At 41.3% G+C, this 6276-nt stretch overlaps 1 long non-coding RNA gene across 1 annotated transcript; it reads left to right on the forward strand.

Annotated features, from left to right (window-relative positions):
• Nucleotides 1–1649: 1649 nt before the first annotated feature.
• Nucleotides 1650–2175, forward strand: LOC123082279 (uncharacterized). Its single transcript, XR_006438994.1, has 2 exons — nucleotides 1650–1748; nucleotides 1909–2175. It is a non-coding gene; the product is annotated as an uncharacterized lncRNA (long non-coding RNA).
• Nucleotides 2176–6276: the final 4101 nt, after the last annotated feature.

Genomic DNA, 6276 nt, shown 5'->3' on the forward strand with positions numbered 1-6276 from the left:
TCCCGGATCGAATGAAAGGTTCTCCAGGGAGGAGCGAATAATTGAACGAAATCGTTCCATACGATCTACTTGTAGCACGAACCCTGATGTGACAAGTACACTGTTTCAGATTGTTGCAATGAAAAGTATTGTCATGAATATCTTGGAGTAAAGAAATAAGTTATAATCATCGCATGGTTAGCTTTATGTTCCTTTGGATTGAATTGATATATAGTCATATTGTTTTGTTTCAAAGTGTAGCCTGGACTATATATGCCATGAACTACTGGGAGTATGAACTTTTTAAGGTATATTTTTGTGATTGGCACAAAAGTACTAACCATTCTAACGGAAGACCGTTGCACTAGGACCATGGAGAATGATAAAAAGGTTAAGCTCCCGACTGTGGCTTCTCATCTGCAATCTTCCATCGTGCCCTCCCTTGAAAAATAAATTAGATATATGGTTATGTTATACATTGACTTTGAGCGGTACTCCTTTCGTTCCATAATTATTGTCATGGTCTTAGTTCAACTAGAACTAAGACCATGATAATAATTATGGAACGGAGGGAGTACAAGGCTAAATATTTTGTGAATGAATACAATTTTTTTATTCATGCATAACGTGTGGATGGAGTTCTTTATCAGCTGACCATCTTTATTCAAAGCAGGGCGCGGCAACCGGTGGGTGGGGAGGCACAACGAGTAGTGCGCGATGGCCGGCGGGTGGGGAGGCACAACGAGCAGCGCCCGGCGGCCGGCGGGTGGGGAGGCGCGACGAGATATTATATACCTATATATATGTGAGAGATATTATAAATCTAAACTCTAAAATACATCTATATTCATCTGTATATAGTAGTCATATTCATCAACTCTCTAAAAAGACTTATATTTAGGAACGAAGGGAGTATATTACTATGTATATAGGAGAGAGATACTTATATACCTATATATGCGGTGAGAGGTATTGTTGATAATAGATCGTGTCCTAATTTAGAGAAGGCATGACGTCAAAAATAAATTTAGAGAAGGCAAACCTTTTTATTTGGTTCTCTCTTCTGCATGCAATATTTATTTTTCTAAGGTAACACCTTGTACACGCACTAAGCTAACGAGATGTATTAGGCTGGTTGTAATGGGGAGTATTATATAATAGTATCATGCATATGATACTACCTCCCTAATGCATAGTATCATATAATAATATCATGTAGTACTCTATTTATTACCATGCATGACACAAAGTAGTATAACATTTATTATAATACGGTATCATAATATGATACTCCATCATCTCTTTTTTCATTTAATGCAATGACACATCATCAAAATTGCCTAGTTGGCATGCATGATACTATCTATGATACTACCATTACGACCAGCCTTATTTCTTTTCACATGTGTGAATCATCCACCACTCACGGGGATGCCATCCAATGGTAGTCCCTAGGGATTCCCTTTTATTTCCAGGGTTGAATAATCAACACTACAAAGTTTGAAGGATATGGCTGCATTTACTACTCACCAAATATAGAGCATTTTATTTCTGGTAATTAATATGGATAAGCATAGATCGGCACAATTAATTGTTACCTAAACATAGATCAGATTGGTTGGATATATATATGTGTGAAACATGTAGCAATTAGCAAGTACTCCGTAGAAGATACTACTCATATCTGAAAGCATATATTGCCATGGAGAGAAGCAAGATGATTATGCTCGTGATGATCATTCTTCCATGTCTCATAACATTTTCTCAGGGTGAGTACACAACAACAATTAGGTGAACTTCTCGTAAAGATATTTGTTAGTTCTATATATTACTTTTGGCGATCTAGTTAAGAAACATTACTAATTTTTGTGAATTTGTGCATAATTTTACAAATTACCTAGTTTAATGTGGACACTTATTTGCATGCAGCTCAAAGATCTGATGATATGAATAGCAGCAAGATCCAAATTTGCTTGTGCCAAAAGAATCCTCCACCATGCCCAAATGGTTTGTGCTTCTGTTGTGCATTGGAGCAAGATAAATGCTTTAGAACCAGCCAAGAATGCATTTGTGGTTCTGCTTGCCCTCCTTTAGAAGCAACCTCCCCTCATCCCCTCCCTTTGCCTTAAGACACCATGTCAGCTGATTGTTGCCATGAACATCTTGGAATAAAAAAAGTTGTAATCGCTGCATGCTCATCTTTATGTTCTTCTGAATTGAATTTTTTATAGTTATATTATGTTTTACAAACGAATACTGAACTATACAGGCAATTACATATAATGCCTTGATTGACACAAGAAAATACTACACTTCTGGGGAAGACCGTTGCACTAGGACCATGAAGAATGCAAAAAAAAAAATCGAGCTCCCGATTATGGAGAGAATTTTTACGGTACATCATACTACACAAATTGAAGGGTAGTATTAAGTTGATGCAGTGGTTGATATGATTTGGGGTCTTAATTTTAGTTTGAGGACAAATTAGTAATTGCAGGTAGTTCCTTTCACCACGCCATTCACGAGAGGACTTCTCTGCGATCCTGAACCGCAAGATGGCCTGCCGCCTCTTGGTGGAGACACACACGAAAGTGCAAGCTGATCTCCCCAGACAGGTTGATTGCTCTTTGGTGAACTCACATATTTCTTCCGTCCGCGAATATGTGTACATCCACCTTTTGTCCTAAGTTAAAGTTTTCAAAATTTAACCAACTTTATAGAAAAAAGCAGTGACGTATATGACATTAAATTGGTATATTATGAAAATACATTTCAAAACGGATCTAATGATACTAATTTAGTACCATAAATGCTGCTATTTTTCCATATAAAGTTGATCAAAATTTTAAAACTTTAACTTAGGATAAAAGCTAGAAGTATAATTATTCGCGGACGGATGAAGTATCTATTGTATTGATCTACTACGTATTTGTCAATGGATATCTCGCCGGAAAACGGCCAGGGTACAACCATACACAAACAACGAGGCGCCAACATGAGCACCAGAAGTCGTGCAGCGGCAGAGTGGTGACCCACACTGTGTTCCTCAGATGGCCTGGATTGTCGACAATCCCAACATTGGCCTCACCGTGATCTGTGAAGGGCAGCACACATGGCATAGTTTCACCTCCAGGGCGGCGCATTTGTGACGAGAGCTGGACTTGCCGTTCAACGGGGCATGGACAAATAATTCATGTAAAGAGTGTTGAAATATATTGTCCACCTCTCTCTATCAATTCGGACTTTTGAGGCTGGTGTATGAATTCAATAGAGATTCCGTGCGCAGTACGCCGGTACGCACGTAGTCGGTTAGGAGTGGCCGGCGGCCGTGGTGCTACAAGGAGCAGTAGTACAATGACAAGATGACCTGCCGCCTCAAGGAGCCCCGCGATGGCTAGGAAGTTTTCGTTGGTCATGATAGGGTCGGTGGGCAGCAACCGGTGGAGCTACTACTGGACTGGATCTGTTGGCGTAGGCTGACGGAGAGATGGGCGTGGTGTGGTGAAGATCTTGAGTACAACGACCAGGGTCGGTCCAGAGATTTTGGAGACATGGGGCGAAACTAAAACCCAAGGGCCCTTAACTTAAGCATCGAATTAATGAACTATGAAGAAAGTAGACAACGATTTGTGATGCAAAGTCATGTTTAATGTCATTGAACTACAACTGTAGTAGTATGTTATTTTAGGTACCAAAACGACAGAAGACTCCAGGAATATAGTTCTGAAAGAATTTGCATCCAGAATGCATAGTTGGATTCACATTTTGAGTTCTTGGAATGACTATGGTAAGACTATTACTACAAATTGGAGTATCTGATAGTTTATATAGATGAGCAAAAATCCATAAGAGTGATGTGAAAAGTATTCCTTCGTATCTTCAAAAGTTAAATATCTTTCATATCTTTAAAAACAAACCAGTGGAGCTGCTATAGTGCAAAGTTACTCCCACCTAACGAGTTGCGCAAAGGATTAAATTCAGAGTTAATAACCGGATTGTGCCATAATTGCTCAGCCCATATATAAACCAACTGCCAGGAGCAGCATCCAGAACCTCGTTCTTCCCTTGATATACTCCCTTTGTTTCTTTTAGTCCGTATATAAGGTTTGGTCAAAGTCAAACTTTGTAGAGTTTGACTAAGTTTATATTAAAAAATATAAACATTCACAATATGAAATCAATATTATTAGATGCACCATGAAACGTATGTTCTGTTGGGGAACGTAGTAATTTCAAAAAAATTCCTACGCACACGCAAGATCATGGTGATGTATAGCAACGAGAGGGGAGAGTATTGTCCACGTACCCTCGTAGACCGAAAGCAGAAGCGTTATGACAACGCGGTTGATGTAGTCGTACGTCTTCACGGCCCGACCGATCAAGCACCGAAACTACAGCACCTCCGAGTTCTAGCACACGTTCAGCTCGATGACGATCCCCGGACTCCGATCCAGCAAAGTGTCGGGGAAGAGTTCCGTCAACACGACGGCGTGGTGACGATCTTGATGTTCTACTGTCGCAGGGCTTCGCCTAAGCACCGCTATAATATTATCGAGGATTATGGTGGAGGGGGGCACCGCAAACGGCTAAGAGAACGATCACGAAGATCAACTTGTGTGTCTAGAGGTGCCCCCTGCCCCCGTATATAAAGGAGCAAGGGGGGAGGCCGACCGGCCCTTGGGCGCGCCAAGGAGGGGGGAGTCCTCCTCCTAGTAGGAGTAGGACTCCCCTTTCCTAGTCCAACTAGGAAGAGAGAAGGGGGAAGGAAAGAGAGGGAGAGGAAGAGGGAAAGAGGAGCCGCGCCCCCTTCCCCTAGTCCATTTCGGACTCCTCATGGGAGGGGGCGCGCCACCTCCTGGGCTGCTGCCCTCTCTCTTCCCTCAGGCCCACTAAGGCCCAATACTTTCCCGGGGGGTTCCGGTAACCCTTCCGCACTTCGGTTTTCTCCGAAATCACCCGAAACACTTTCGGTGTTCGAATATAGCCGTCCAATATATCGATCTTTATGTCTCGACTATTTCGAGACTCCTCGTCATGTCCGCGATCACATCCGGGACTCCGAAAAACCTTCGGTACATCAAAATATATAAACTCATAATGAAACTGTCATCGTAACGTTAAGCGTGCGGACCCTACGGGTTCGAAAATAATGTAGACATGACCGAAACACGTCTCCGGTCAATAACCAATAGCGGAACCTGGATGCTCATATTGGCTCCTACATATTCTACGAAGATCTTTATCGGTCAGACCACATAACAACAACGTTGTTCCCTTTGTCATCGGTATGTTATTTGCCCGAGATTCGATCGTCGGTATCTCAATACCTAGTTCAATCTCGTTACCGGCAAGTCTCTTTACTCGTTCCGTAATACATCATCTCGCAACTAACTCATTAGTTGCATTGCTTGCAAGGCTTAAGTGATGTGCATTACCGAGAGGGCCCAGAGATACCTCTCCGACAATTGGAGTGACAAATCCTAATCTCGAAATACGCCAACCCAACATGTACCTTTGGAGACACCTGTAGAGCACCTTTATAATCACCCAGTTACGTTGTGACGTTTGGTAGCACACAAAGTGTTCCTCCGACAAACGGGAGTTGCATAATCTCATACTCACAGGAACATGTATAAGTCATGAAGAAAGCAATAGCAACATACTAAACGATCGGGTGCTAAGCTAATGGAATGGGTCATGTCAATCACATCATTCTCCTAATGATGTGATCTCGTTAATCAAATGACAACTCTTTATCTATGGCTAGGAAATATAACCATCTTTGATCAACAAGCTAGTCAAGTAGAGGCATACTGGTGACACTCTGTTTGTCCATGTATTCACACATGTATCATGTTTCCGGTTAATACAATTCTAGCATGAATAATAAACATTTATCATGATATAAGGAAATAAATAATAACTTTATTATTGCCTCTAGGGCATATTTCCTTCAGTCTCCCACTTGCACTAGAGTCAATAATCTAGTTCACATCGCCATGTGATTAACACCCGTAGTTCACATCATCATGTGACCAACACCCAAAGGGTTTACTAGAGTCAATAATCTAGTTCACATCGATATGTGATTACACACAAAAAGTACCAAGGTGTGATCATGTTTTGCTTGTGAGATAATTTTAGTCAACGGGTGTGTCACATTCAGACCCATAAGTATTTTGCAAATTCTATGTCTACAATGCTCTGCACGGAGCTACTCTAGCTAATAGCTCCCACTTTCAATATGTATCCAGTTTGAGACTTAGAGTCATCTGGATCAGTGTCAAAAACTTGCAT

Source organism: Triticum aestivum, chromosome 4A, assembly GCF_018294505.1.
Source record: "Triticum aestivum cultivar Chinese Spring chromosome 4A, IWGSC CS RefSeq v2.1, whole genome shotgun sequence".
Taxonomy (NCBI): Eukaryota; Viridiplantae; Streptophyta; class Magnoliopsida; order Poales; family Poaceae; genus Triticum; species Triticum aestivum.